Genomic DNA, 12,270 nt, shown 5'->3' with positions numbered 1-12,270 from the left:
CACACTCTGGACCTGACCTCTGACCTCTAGCTGGGAGTGCCGATTAACCGTCTTGGATTTCTGAAATCACAGAATCTCACAGCTCATTTAGAAGTATTCCACTGATGATGGTAACTTCACTGATTCGTGCTGTCAGAGTTTTCTAACGAAGAGAACCAAACAGAACCCGTCCGACCTCGATCACCTCGAGTCAAAATCAAACCTGCACAAGTTCAATTAAAGTTCAAGTTCTTGAGATGCTCTAACGATGGCCGTGCACATTTCATTTTTGACTTCCTGCTGAAGACAGCAGGCGGGGACTGTAAAGCTGCAGAAATCTAAAACATAACATACTCAGTTTAGATTTTAATCCGGTTTTGTAGCAAATAACTGAAATACATCTCTCAATATATCCTTATTTTGTGTCCGATCAAGAAAAATATCAAAAGTGAAAATTTCACAAAATCAAAATGTATGATTTATTTTAAGATTCTTATCGATTAGTTCTGTGTCGCCCTCCTTCATCTCTTTTTTTTTTTAGTGAGTTCCTGTGAGCTGTTCCAATCAGGACACTGACGCTCACATTGTTTCACCTCAGACGTTTTTAATTTCTCGATAATTTCTAGATAATTTGGGTTTATGACCCGAAACACTGAAAAGTTCATCAAGCTGAATTTAAATTCCCTCCAAAGACTTTGCTCGAAATGTTATGATTTGAGGAGGTAAAATAAAAAAGATGGCAGTTTGCACATGACCACATGAGTCTCTGATTTGTCCCCCCGCCTTCAGCCGGGACTGAGGGCCTTTTGTGCTTCATGGGGAAGTGATAAGTTGAGGCGATGCTGGTGGAGGTGTGTTGGAAACTGAGCAGTGACAGATTTGTGAAGCACTCTGTTTCTTTGCGTGGAGTCGGCGCACACGTTTACCGGTCAGTGAACGCAGCATCGTCTCTGCACACGTAGCACAATCTGCTCTCGCTCCGAAAACGGAGAACAGATTTTTCTTTTCTCGTTGCTGCCGTAATCCTGAGTATAAAAAAAAAAAAAAAAAAAAAGCCCCAGGAGCGGGGTTGAGTTCTTTCCATAAAAAACCCCAGCGAGGTCGAAGGTCAGAACATCTCGGTTTGGTCAGAACATCTGGGTCTGCTGGGGACATGGAGACCGAGCGCTCCACACTGTCACAGCCTCTTTATCTGATGCTCTTTGAAGTCTCTGTGTTCACAGCCTCATGTCCACTACTGTACAAATAGCAGAGACGCTACTGGACTTCCCAAAACCACATCATAGTCTCCCAGCATGCAGCCCTCAAAGAGAGAGAGAGGAGAGCTGCTTCCCTGAGAACGTTTGATCCGTCTCCCGTCAGTGGGTGGGTTCCCAGCAGGGAGGAAAATAAATACAATTTATGGACATCAGGGCTTTTTTTTCTCTCTCTCTCTCTCTTTGCATCTGTACATAGGAGTATTGTATGTGTGCTGCTGCGTGTGTTTGTGTGTGCGCCCTCATGTGTTCGGGGGTCACTCTCAGTGTGCCCTGTGATTTATTGAAAGGCCTCTCAGTGATACCAGAATTCCTTTGCGTTAAATGCCTGCTTTGAGTGCCTTTTACTGCCTGCCTGCTTTATGGACCATGATCACACTCTGCTCGTCTCGCACATTTCCAAAGATCCTTTTTTTTTTTTTTTTTTCCGGCTTCTCGTCTTCATCAGAGTGCGGAGCGTCAGGATGAAGGCAGAGGGAGGTTGCTGTCAGGATCCTCATCACACCTGTCCCATGGTTGGGATGAAGGCTTTCCCCGTCTCTTAGCCCGCTTCTTATCTCAACAAAAGAACATCATCAATTCTCCAAAGTTTTCCCTTATTGTTTCCATTTCTCCGATCTGACGCCTTGTTTTAATCTGAACCAGTGTAGCAGTCGAAGCTCGCTCCAGTGTCAGCTGTTTTCTGTCACTGCGCTTCCAGAGCTCTCATGTTCAGATGTTCACACTACTGTTTGCTGAGGTGGTGACAGCTGAGATTTTTTTCCCCTTTTGCCCTCAATCCACAACACACACAGACAGACACATGTATTCCACCACAACAGGACACATTTGAAACCTATTTGCATTTTTCACAATCTTAAATCCGAGCTCGTGATGCGAGACGCTCCTCGGGCTCGTTTCAGATTTGAGATGGTGAAAGTGGTTTGATCCTTTTATAACGTGTGCGGCGCTCTCGGGGGTTTGTCACAGCTCATTTTCAGCTTTATTCCACCACTTGTTGTTATGATCAGCGCTGCGTGTTTTCAGACACGGACTGAGCGCTGCTTTAAACAGGATGTACCCAAACATTGGGTTTGGTTCCAAATCGGATCCATATGAAGATTATATTGTGCCCCCCCCCCCCCCCCCCCCCCCCCCCCCCAGCTGTTAGTAGTTCATGTTGAATCATTTGCTACACGCTCTGTTTGGGGTGAGTTCACTTGGCCGTAGGATTCTCTTGTTAGCAGCTTTTATTCGCTCTCAGACGGCTCAGCGAGGGTGAGATCGTCTGTCACCTGCACAAATCCTGGCTGAGAAAGGCCAGGCGCTGGAATAACTTCCTGGATTGTGAAGCGTGCGGTTGTCTGCTTAAGTCTGCCGTCTTAGCAGACAGGCGTCTGATTTCAGCAGATGTTCTCCTGCCATGCTCACATGGAGGTTTCAAGGACCGTGCATGACAGCGATCTCAACGCAGGTTTTGGTAATAGAAGACACAACCCTGCTTACATCGTGTTGTTGCACATTTTTATCCTTGCTGTAAAATGCATTTACAGAGTTTTGGTTCAAAATTTGATTTTAACTTGAGTCATTCTGAAACCTGAAACTGGCCCTGAGCACGTGACGTCCTGGGTCCAGCACCGGACTGGTTTTATTGGTTCTCTCTACACAATCTCCATTTTGATTTGTCTTGTGTTTTTTTTAGCTGGTGTGTTTTCTCGATGCCACACTCACCTTGAGAAGGTGGAATAAACGCTTTGACTGCTCCCTGCAGGTCTTTGACTTTTTTTTAAGGATTTCAAGTTGATTCAAGGACTGATGCAGCCAAACTGGCTGTCAGCTCTCGTATCGCGATCATTGAATCATCGTGTCTTTAAGAAGATTCTTACGAATAGAGGCGTACATGGCCTCTTTGCAGTGACGTTGTGTCCCAACGACGGAGGTTGACGACCAGGGCTCAAGTCCGTCACATGTTGACGTGCCTCAACATGCTAAGTTCTTCTCAACTTGACATGTCCATTTGGCCTTATCCTCAGTGAGGACATCTTTTCTTTGAACACATGCAGACTGAGACTGAACAAAAGGCTGCTTCATTTTTCCCACCACAGTGCAGCACGCTGACCTTCTTTCACCTTTTTTCCATTCTGGTTATTTTGGCAGGGACTCTGATCAGATAAGACCCGCCCTCTAAGCAGTAATCAGCCAATCAACAAGGGACTTAGAAGCCAGAGGTCCTAAAAACTCCGCCCCCCCCCCCCCCCCCCCCCCCCACCTGAACTATCTACTGTAACACCTGACTCGGTTGATGTTTATGTTAATGCCAAGTGTAAAATGTTCCTCATTACAAACTCTAATCAATATAATTATGAAGCGAGTGGATTATTCATGTAATTGTGCAGTAAGTCACCCTGTGATAATTACCTTCAGCCCGTGATAGATGAAGTCTCCTTGCTGTAGGTAATTAGTCTCAAAGTGTTTCCAGTTCTGGCTTCAGAGGCAGAGAAGGCCGTGAGTAATGTGGAGAGCAGCTCGCACGAGAACGAGCTGTTTGTCCTTCTGCTTCAGACGGAGGAGAAAAAAGCTTCCCCAGCTTTCATCTGCCGACCCGCCTGTTCACCAGCAGAGAGGCTGCTCAGTTTGAAATCATGGTTCAGTTCCAGGTGAGCGCTGTCGCACACTGGCTCAGACTGTGTGTGTGTGTGTGTGTGTGTGTGTGTGTGTGTGTGTGTGTGTGTGTGTGTGTGTGTGTGTGTGTGTGTGTGTGTGTGTGTGTGTGTGTGTGTGTGTGTGTGTGTGTGTGTGTGTGTGTGTGTGTGTGTGTGTGTGTGTGTGTGTGTGTGTGTGTGTGTGTGTGTGTGTGTGTGTGTGTGTGTGTGTGTGTGTGTGTGTGTGTGTGTGTGTGTGTGTGTGTGTGTGTGTGTGTGTGTGTGTGTGTGTGTGTGTGTGTGTGTGTGTGTGTGTGTGTGTGTGTGTGTGTGTATGTGTAATCAGAACAGCGTGATTAAGTGACGAGCTGAGATGTGAGTCCTCGCTCTGCGAAGGGTTCGACTGTACCAATACTTCTGTGAGCGTTCCTTTGTAATCATATCTCTCTGAAAAAAAACATTGAGACGTTCAACATACCAACTTTATTTTTTTTTTTAACCTTTTTACAAAAACATGTTTCCTCTGAACAGCTTTTTCAAATCTGAACTGCTGCTTGTAAAGATTTGAAGCGAAACAAAGACTCAAACCATCCAGTATCATGTCCTCCCATTGGCGGTCTTTTCACACAAACACTAAACTCCTGAAAGTTTACTGGAATATTCCAGATGAGCTGCATGCAGACAGACTCAACCCAAAGTTTTCCTGCAAGTCACCAAGTCCAGTTTCCAGGTGAAGTCGGGATGAGCAGGTGAGCTGAGAAAGCAGCAGGAGATTATTGACATTGAGTGAACGTGACGGGTCGCACGCCCGGTGAGCGAGCAGCGTGATGACCATGCAGGAAGTAAAGGTGCTGCTAGTCTGGTGATGAATGTGCAGGCGGCCCAGCTTCCAGTCTATCACATCTTTACATAGAGGCACAAAAAGTCCAACAATGAACCTTTGGAAGAAAATATACTTGAAACACATCCACTCAAACATGTTATTATTATTGATGTATAAAACTGTCATTATCATGTCGGACCCGCCCATCTGTCGGGGTCTCCTGCTGGGACGTTTAGAGACTTTTGTCAGGACTGAAAACAACCCTTTTTTCCCCCCACATCTCTACGGCGTCTCATCGGGACCCAGAAGGTGGCGTTTGTTTTCTGTCTCATGTGGGCCGGACGTCATTCGGTCTGTGTGGTGAGGTTGAGGCGAGAGAGCGACGCGTCTCCCTGAGGTTGGTTAAGAAATAACCCAACACAGGACTTGAACCCGTCTCCACTCGATGAAGGCCTCGTGGTCCGTCACCCCACGTGGACTCTGTCACTCTTTCCTCATTCGGCAGCTCAAACTTTGTCCGGGTCTTTAAATCACACCGACTGACTGCATCATCAGATATTTTAAAGTGCTGCATCGGTTCAGTACTTATGAGGTTGGAGGATTAAGAGCAACAAAGTCCGGCGTAAAGAGAGAAGGTCTCGACAAACGCACAACTTTTTAATGCTCTTGTTTGATTATCATGGAGCTATGACAGAAGAGTCAGAGATCTGTGAGAGAGAGAGAGAGACCGGGGAAAGACTGGTGGGAATGGAACCACAGGTCGGATTTGAACCCGGACCGCCCGCTCTCGAGGTTCGCCCTCTGTACATGAGGCACGCGCTCTAACCCTCCAAACACAGCACTTTCATCCAGTCATAAAAACACCATCGGTGTCTCGAGGGAAACCAAAACTGAAAAAATCTGATTTATTGCTTAAAACTAAACCTGAAGAGTTTCCAAAAAGTGAACCGAAAGGTTTTTGTTGCCTCAATGTAACCAAACTGACACCACGTCCCAGTGTTAACGCAGCGCCTGAAAGGTTTTCTGGCAAACAGAGGAATAAAATCCAAGCTGTTACTTGGTGGATTTATCTGAAGTGCAGAGGAAAAAGCTCCATGATATCTGCTCTCTCAGGCTCTGCTGCTGCTCTCTGACCCCTCAGCGCACACGATGAACCAACGTGAAGGCACTCAAGTGCTCAAGTGAAGCAGATTTGTGAAACTGGATTTTAAGATTTTGTATAAAATCTTCACAGAAAAGAGTGAAGGCTGTGAGAGCAGCGAGTCATGTCCGCGGTTTGAGAATCCCAGGTGGCGTCCGCATACTTATCATTTAAATCTCTGTGTGGAGGCTGAAAGGGAAGGGAAAGACCAGCACTCACTTTTCAGTCCGAGATCAAAACCACGACTGTGTTCAAGATGAAAAACCCTCATTGGAAAAGGCGGATTAAAGCAGAAACTGTGTTTTGAGCTGCATGAAGACAGAACATAAAGAGTCTTTTAATTAGAAAAACAACAGATTCCTCAGTGTCAGGTTTCTCCAGAACATTTTATTAGACCTCTCGAGGCCTTTCATGTGTTTTTCTGATATAAAATTACATGATTGATGTCTGCAGAAATGTTAAAAAAGAAAACAAGATTTGAGATGGAAATAGAAGTGAAAGAAAGATTGAAAGAAGGAAAAAAGAAACCACAGAAGAAGAAAAAAAAACGGAGGGAAAGAGAGAGAACGCTTTAAGGAAAGGCGTTTTTTTTTTCTCCCCCCGTCTCTTTGGTGGTCTTCAGCAGGGTCTCACTGGATCTTGAACCCGGTGCAAAACACAACAGGGGGGGAAATTAGTACGGGGTTGAAGGGGGAGAGTTGGGGGGTCCCCGGCTGGAGGGGGGGGGTTACACCAGAGTCCCACAATTCATCATCCTCTGGCTCCGACAAGGGCTGTCTGGACAGATCGGTGGTGGGGAGCCGGAGGGGGGATTGATGGCCGGCGAGACTCTGTGACCTCCTTCTTTCCCCGAGAGAGGAGATAGTGTGTGTGTGTGTGTGTGTGTGTGTGTGTGTGTGTGAGTGTGTGAGTGTGAGAGAGAGAGTAATCATCACCCTCCGTCCCTCACGTCCTGTTGAAGACGTCAAGTTTGGACCTTAAGTCGAATCCAGAATGTCTCTATACGAGGACGAGGCATCAGATCAGACGTGACAGATGATTTGTTTTTCTTTCCTCCCTCGACCCTCTCTCACTCTCTCTCTCTCTTTCTTCCTTTTTTAACAGGACTACCTGCAGGGCGACAGCACCAAAGCGTATCAGAGCCTGGGTTGGAAGCCACAGGTGACGTTTGAGGTACGTGTCACACACCTGGAGGGTCTGCGTGAAGCAGGTTTTTAATTTTAGCCCAACACACACGCACTGACGTGGAATAAAAACCAGACATAAGCCAGCCAATAATACAGAGAGCAATGTGAAGAACTAGGAAGTGACCTTTGCTTTTCGACCTGTGAGCAGGTTGAGAAAGTGAGACTGGAATTCTTGAAGCAGCCACTAACAGAAACGTGAGCGACATGAGATGCATGGACTGTAGAAGCAGAAATAAAGGAGCACTTTGAGATCCTGCAGCCTCAGAGTGTCTGACGTCTGCCTGACATCAACCTGCTTCACAGATCATTATTATTATTATTATTGTTATTATTATTATTATTATTATTATTATTATTATTACCGGACAGAATTCATAAGGAAACATCGAGATGAGAAGGGGAAAAAAAATAAAAATTCTTTGTTTCATATTTGCCGATGTGAGAAAGGTGCAACGCCAGATAAACCAACCACTCACACTAATGTTCAGTGTTGTTCAACCTCAGCAACAGGCTCCTATCACACTTAATGTGGTTTTAGTGCATCCTGTTTCTTTAAAAATAAAAGCATGTTATGGTCATCTGCAGTGACTGAAAGGTCACGTGCTGTTTGATGCTTTGGTTTTACATTTAATGCAACAACTGATGCTGAAAGATGAAAATGTGTTTTTTTTTATTTAATCTAAAGGCAGAAGTTTTCTCATAAAGAATGATGACAAGTCGTCTAAAACAAGAAGTCAAGAAATCAGTTTAGACAAAACTTGTTAAAGTTTTAAGAGTTTCCATTTTAAATCGTGAAATCTCTTTATCTCTATCTCTCTCTGTACTAAAACGTTTCTTTGCTTTAAAAACCCGTCATCCGTCATTCCCTCATGTGTTTATGCTGAAAGTCGATAAATAAACTTCCCATCTTCCCTTCCTGAAATATTCTTACTAAGGAGAAACCACACAATGTCTGCACAACACAGAAAACACTCCGAAACATTGACATGCTTCTATTTATCATGCCAGCTGATCTGTCTCTTTGTGTTTCCTGTTTATTTATTTTTTATCCTGATGAAAATAACTTCAAACTTTCTTTCTTAAAAAAGTCTAAATATGAATCCAGGAGTTATGCAAATGAATCTTGGGGGGAAAGTTGTTATTTAAACCTCAATCCGCCCTTCATTATATGACATTTATTTCTTTCATAGATTTTTAAAATGAGCGTAAAGTGTTGTGAGTTTGGCGTTAAAAAAAAAGGAAGACAATTAAATCCCAGCCAGCAGCGTCTCTCTGCTTTCACCTTTAAAATCATCTTCATGAAATATATAACATGACCCTCCCTTCCTCTCGAGGACGTGGAGTTGACCTCTGACCTCTGTGTGTCTCTCTGCAGGAGCTGGTGAAGGAGATGGTGAACGCAGACGTCGAGCTGATGAAGAAAAACCCGAATGCCTGAGTTCACACCCGTCCGTCCTCTCCGTGCACACACACACACACACACACACACACACTTCAACACTCCTTTTTCTCTTTTTTTTTTGTCTTCGTGGAGGGACCACGCTGTGTTTTTATGACTTTTTACAAAACATGAAGTAATTGTGTCTTTCGGCTGCCTTTGAGTCTTGTGTGTATTTTTAATTGTATTTCATACGCAGGTCTGCCTCTTTTTAATTTGAGCTCTGATCACGTTATAATTTATGGAGATGGAAGGTTTAAATGGTCTATTTATGTTTCTCTGTGTTTGGATTGCAGCTGAACTGATTTTAGATACCTGAGATGGGATGTTAAAATGTATTTTAAAAAACATAATGAAGGAGAATCTGTTCTTTAAAATAGAAATGAGCAGGTATCACCGAACAAATGAACCATTTTGGTAGAATAAAGGCTGAGCTTTGATCATGCTTCCCTCCTGTTTTTAATGTTTCCAGATGCTGAAGATGATGGCTGTAAATAATTGTTTATTTGTCTTTGGGTTTGTGTGCATGTTTTTTTTATAGGTTTGTCAACGGCAGGGGGGAAAAATGAAGCAGCAAAAAATCATCCACCAGGTTTGAATGCAGGTCTGTTACTGTGACTGTCACTGTGGGTCTGTTCCTGTCTTTGGACGCACAGGGTTGCACAGAGGTCGGCTTGCTCAGCTCCTGTTGTCTCTCTCTCTCTCTCTCTCTCTCTCTCTCTCTCACTCTCTCTCTCTCTCTCTGTGTATCTCTGTCTCTCTTCAGCTTTCCAGGGTTGTTTTTTTTGCGAGCACACTGCGTTCTTTTATCCGGACAGGAAGCAGGTTTTTCCCCGGGCCCGGAGTCCCACAGTCCCTCTCTTTAAATGCCTGATTGTGTTCAGACTGGCTGCAGGTTGAAAGCGCGCGGCGGCGGTGAGGGTGTGGAGTCTGGATCAGACCAGGAGCTGCTCTGGTCCTGATGATGGTTTCAGAGAGCTTCATTTATATTGTGAAATAACTTCTGAGGGTTTCTTCTTCCGCACATTTCTTTTCCTCACCTTGTCTGCGTTTAATTAAAATTTTACTGGAGTCTATTTCACAGAATTTAAACATTACACTGTTAGCTGCTCGATGTCACTCCTCTATGAAACCTTTTTTCTCAATTCTTTTGCACATAAATCCTGAAATAATAATGATTAACTTGTTTAAATTGAAATGTATAATGCGCGTTTTAGGCTACTCTTTCTGCTTTATGTTCTCATTTTTATATCCTCATGCAAAAGACACTTAAAGACATGAACAGGCGGAGAGTAAGGCCTAATCTGCATTAAATTATTTATCATCCCTTCAAACGTGACGTAGCTCAAAGTCAGGGTATTGTTATGAAATGTATTGAACAGAGAGCCTCGGTCAAAGCAGCAGCATCATGTTAAAACTGAAGGTCTTAATGCAAAGGGTTAAATAAAATCAAAAGCAAGCTGGGTGCTTACAGCAAAAATATTCGAAAACATGTATTCCTTATTATAATTATTGTTATTATTGCAGCTTGATTTCAGTGAAATGTCCTAAAGAATTGCGTCATATTTACTGTAGTTTGTTTATGCCCTACTTTATAAATCTTTAAAGTTTAAAACAGTCACAAAGCTGCTTCAAAGTAACATGTCCAAATGAGTCGATTAAAGCATGAAAACCTTCATATACTGTTCAGTGGAGATGAAGTTCAGTAAGGAGAAAGACTGGCTTTCTCTCCCTCTCTGGTCTTATTTCGGGGTCGAGAGGTTCGCTTTCTGCGCTCGTACGGAGGCCTGCAGGGCTCACTGAGCGCTGTGAGCACGGTGGGATCCTCTGTGTGTTTTTTGGGACAACACCTTCAGGACATTAGAGTCTGTCTGTGATCGGCCCTCGGACCAGAGCTGCTGCTCGATCAGATCCAGATGTGTCTCTAAAAGGCTGAAAACACACGGAGAGCCTCACAGGTGCACCGAGTCCACCGAGCCCCCCCACGCCCCCCCCCCCCCCACTCCACAACAATTACCCACGCCAGCTGATCAGTTTACTGCTGGCGCTCAGAGAAAGCAGAGTTGATGTGGATCTGGAGCTCGGAGAGACAGAAGAAATCAAACCCTTCACTTGCAGCTAAACAAACATCTTAAGGAGATTACGCAGCTCAAACGGTCAATTTAAACTCACGAGGTGGCCTCAGACTCCACAAGTCCTGGACAGATTTAAAAAAAGATTTGTTTTTTTCTTCTGTGAATTGAGAATTAAAAGTTAGCGTGAAAAAAAAAATCTCATTAAAGATACAGAAAAAGAAAAGTTGCAGCTGCACACAAAGCAACACACTGTACTTTAAAACATCACACGAAAAATAGCTAAAGACACTAAACTCACTTTTTAATCAGCTGTTAAATAATGTCCTAATGATATCAAGACCTGCGCGTGACGGTTTCATTATTTTATACTAAAGGCTGAAATCATTAAATGTGTTAAATTAAAGATAGGATTATTAAAGGTGAGCTGTTTGGAGGCTTTAAAACTACGAGACAGGAGAAATAACGACAGTCTAGATGTGACGTAATAAAATACAAAATACAGATAAAATGTAATTAGATGAACATTTCGTATTTAATCAAACTATTTAAGTTTAAATCCATCTCGATTTGAACTGTCAGTATCGCAACAACAAAAAAAATAACGTGCATAATTTTTCACCTTTTATTTCGATTTTCTGCGTGTGAATCCCCAAAATCACACACACACACACACACACACACACACACACACACACACACACATACACACACACACACACACACACACACACCTAAAACACGTTAAACCTTAAAGTATAAGGCCACCACGTGCTCTGTATTTCATTCTGTTATTGTTACTCGGCCTAAATCGCCCTTCTGATTGGATCATAAATATTATACAAGTTTCACCCTAAATGCATAAGCAGAGTTACAGAGCCTCATTAAATAATTCAAATAGCTGTAGTAATTAAATAGAAATGATCAGTTTTGATACTAGCTGCAACACTGTATTCAATGAATAAAGACTAAAGGCGTCATTCAGCTGCGCGTGCCTCGGCGTTTATATCTCAATAAATAAAAGGCTCCCGTGAATGCTCTGATCTCCTCCAAAGTGTTCAGGTGCTCTTCAGCCTGTGTTTCCTCTAAATCCGTGCCAAACATTCAGTCCGTGAGATAAGCGCTATCAGGTTGCTGCTCTCGCATGAACACACACACTCGTCCTTGTAAAACTCATCACGCTGACAAAAGACGTGTGATGCCTTCAGGCTCTGCGTATTTTTACACTGGTGTTAACCTAACTGCACATTAAAATGCCTCTGACACACTGGCCTAAGCACGACCTGATCACTCCTTAATGATTCCATTTGGATGCGCACAGGCAGCGTGTTCACTGTGAAGAGGCCTCCTCTCCTCTGGGGCTCTTTTCGTTTGTTCTCTGCACGTCTATGAACGTCTCAACAACAACGAGCCAGCGGCCCCCACAGGCCCCGTGGAGCTGCCTCAGATAAGGCAGAGACAGGTTTGAACGCTGCCTTCTCCGCGTGCTTCCCCAAAGTGCATTGTTGACATCCTCTCATTGACCTCCATCACCTCCTCCTGTCTTGTCCTTATGATGAAAAATGATTCACAGCCGCGTCAGGATTTTCCCTTCCTGACCCCGAAGTGCAGCATCAATCACACAGACGTTTGTTTACAAGCACTAATCCACGTTTTAACGGTATTATAGGGCAGCTTTCTGCGCGTAATACGTGCGCGAAGTGGATTTGTGCTGTTGCGCACCCCGAAGGCGCAGCTCGTTGTTTAAATACGC

At 43.9% G+C, this 12,270-nt stretch overlaps 1 long non-coding RNA gene across 1 annotated transcript; it reads left to right on the top strand.

Annotated features, from left to right (window-relative positions):
• Positions 1 to 6,587: 6,587 nt before the first annotated feature.
• Positions 6,588 to 8,885, top strand: LOC306828682. The gene is made up of 2 exons (XR_013779763.1): positions 6,588 to 6,993; positions 8,383 to 8,885. It is a non-coding gene; the product is annotated as an uncharacterized lncRNA (long non-coding RNA).
• The last annotated feature ends 3,385 nt before the right edge of the window (positions 8,886 to 12,270 follow it).

Source organism: Symphodus melops (genome assembly GCF_947650265.1).
Source record: "Symphodus melops genome assembly, chromosome: 8".
Classification (NCBI taxonomy): domain Eukaryota; kingdom Metazoa; phylum Chordata; class Actinopteri; order Labriformes; family Labridae; genus Symphodus; species Symphodus melops.
Note: the sequence above shows the minus strand (reverse complement) of the source record. Positions and strands in the feature narration are given on the sequence as shown.